Raw genomic sequence first — 2,786 nt, forward strand, 5'->3', positions numbered from 1 at the left:
TACTAAAATGCATCATGATACAGCTTTTATATCTCAGAAGAAAAGATTTGTCACAAAAAAACCCTAGTTAATAGAATATGAAAAAACTTAGTTCATAGAACAATAAGTTGGCAATACATAACATATTGATGCATGAATGACATAATTGTAAGACGGGGTCAAAGCTGGGCACACAATTGTACAGCCAGGCATGTATACAACATAAACATAAAACTTTTGTGCAATTCCAAGGATTATTTCATGGTACACCATAATGGAAAATACAGAGGTTTTGTTTTACATAATGATAAGTACACACATTACATTAGTGATGCAACCATCGATTGCTTCTTTGTTTCTGCACACATGCAGTGTCATAATATTAAAAGAGAACTGAACGTAGCGCCAGAAACATGTAACATACACTAGTTCCAGATACATTTTATTGACACATAAATGAGAAAACGCATATTAAATCTATTTAATTGGATCATATATAGAGATGTGCAGCCAATCGTGGTGTAGCTTGCAGAACAAGGGGTTCAGCTAGTGCAAGGCCCGCATTGCGTTCTTGGAGACTCATACTCTTAACGTCGGGAGGCTTTGTCCAAGTGAATCCCTGCAACATCCTTGCGAACAACATCATTGTCATAGAGGTACCAAGTGAAATCCCAGGACAACCCCTCCTCCCACTGCTAAATGAAATGAAACGTAGGCCTGGATCAGTGAGAAGTACATTCCCAGTGTTCAAATGCCTCTCAGGGTGAAACTCCAGTGGTTCAGTCCAAATCTTGGGATTGCGGCCAAGTCCAAGCCGGCTTAAAAGTATGTGGCTATCCTTGGGGATGGTGTAGCCAGCAATTGTTGTGTCCGCCATGGTGACATGGGGTACGTTAAGAGCATGGTATGTGTGTAAGCGGAAGGCCTCCCGGATGCACGATTTGAGATAGTTTAGCTGAGGAATGTCAGACTCCTGCACCAGTCTATCTTTACCGACAACGGCATCGAGTTCGTCGGTTGCTTTCTGCATGATCTCTGGCATGTTTATCATCTCAGCGAGTGCCCACTCAACCGCATTAGATGGGTTATCGACTGCTGCAAAGATCATTTCCTAGGTACATCCATAGATTTGAGAATAAATAAAGTAATCAGTATAACGCAACAGAAAAGGTCAATACACAGATAAAATGGATCGAAGAACAATGAAGAAACTTTTTATTGAGGTTAAGATGACATACTAACCGCTGTTTGTGCTCTAATGTCTTCTAGGGAAAGCATTGGTTGTCCCTCTGCATCTTTAAGATGAACCAGAACGTCCAAAAAGTCTCGGGGCCCTTTCTCAAGAGTGGATGACCTTTCACGCATCCACTCCTCTATAATAGGATCATGCAACTGGTTGATTGTTTGCATGGCAACCTTGGAAACCTTTTCATGGCCATCCAAGTCGAGGCCTATGAGGGCAGGGAAGTAGTCGGACACACAAAAGCTGTAGAGATGGTTGAGGGCCGTGAAGAGAGCGGCAACATGTGCCACCTCATCATGTCCAGGCCCACTAGTGGATGAAGCTGGTAGGTCACTAAAGGATCTTTTACCGAACACAAGCCTTCTTATCATGTTACCAACGACGTGTTGGGTTACATGACGGACGTTGACAATGTTGCCTGGACATGCCATGTCGCTGCAATGAGTTTTATTAATGTACCTCACAAGGTGGTCGTACTCCTCTTTCCGGAGGTGGTGGAGCTTTCGCTCCATGGACGAGGCGAGAATCTCAACAGTAAGGACACGCCTCATCTTCTTCCACTGGTCTCCGTATGGTGAGAAGATGGAGCCCTTGTACCCGAAGCTGAATATGCCCGAGGCGAAGGTGGTGGGACGGGAGGCAAAAACTTCATCATTTTTTCGTAGTACCTCAGAGGCTATCTGTGGACATGCTACAACAATGACATGAGTAGCTCCGAGACGGAGGCACATGATGTCTGTGTCATCTCCTTGAGCAGGCCATGGATCCATCGGAACACCGCCGGCTTGCTCAGAATCACCTGATGCATGTTGCCAATGATGGGCAGTGCCGCAGGCCCCGGGGGCAGCCTGCATCGTCGCCCCCGTTGCTTCTGGGACAATAGCACTCTTTTATTTTTCCAGAGAAAATACACCAGCATGGTGACCATGATAACCAGAGTACCAAGAGCCATATTGCATGAGCTGGGCAGGGTGTTATATGAAGTAGGATAGAAGGCAATTTGTGGAACTGATAGGTAATGGACAGATGTTTTAACAGTTGTGTTTGAAGACACTCTTGCTTGGTGCATCTTTGTTGGTTAGTTGTGCGGGTATTTATAGGACAGCCGGGGAGCCAGGATCCTTGACGTACTAGTTATTTAATCAATTAGTGACTCCTTTCATTGCCCCACGTGGCCACATATACCATTCATGTCGCCTCATGCATGTTCAATGCATTCTGGAGAGCAAATTAAGTGAATGTTGGATACTCAGTTAGAGACGTTCTTCACTTGATCATCTACAGGAGCTCTTCCAGATTGGCATAGTCAGAGAAGGCCTTTGCTGAGCTAGCTCACATGGAGTCTTTCCTTCATTCAGAGAAGGAACCATCAGAGTTTTATGGAAATCCTTCTCATTTCCGGCCTCTATCGATTGTTGCACACAACCGTCTATTATCAGAAAGTTTCAACATCAGAAGTAAGAGCATCTACAGCCGGCCGCCTCATACTCGCCTCAAATGGCGGACAACCCCAGGTGCCGCAACCGCCTCGTGGTGGATTTCTTGGCCTCTGACCATGACGGAT

At 45.2% G+C, this 2,786-nt stretch overlaps 1 pseudogene; it reads right to left on the reverse strand.

The window, feature by feature from the left end:
- Nucleotides 1-409: 409 nt before the first annotated feature.
- LOC125528284 lies at nt 410-2,265 on the reverse strand (annotated as a pseudogene).
- Between the last annotated feature and the right edge of the window lie 521 nt (nt 2,266-2,786).

This window comes from Triticum urartu, unplaced genomic scaffold (assembly GCF_003073215.2).
Source record: "Triticum urartu cultivar G1812 unplaced genomic scaffold, Tu2.1 TuUngrouped_contig_4767, whole genome shotgun sequence".
NCBI classification, from domain to species: domain Eukaryota; kingdom Viridiplantae; phylum Streptophyta; class Magnoliopsida; order Poales; family Poaceae; genus Triticum; species Triticum urartu.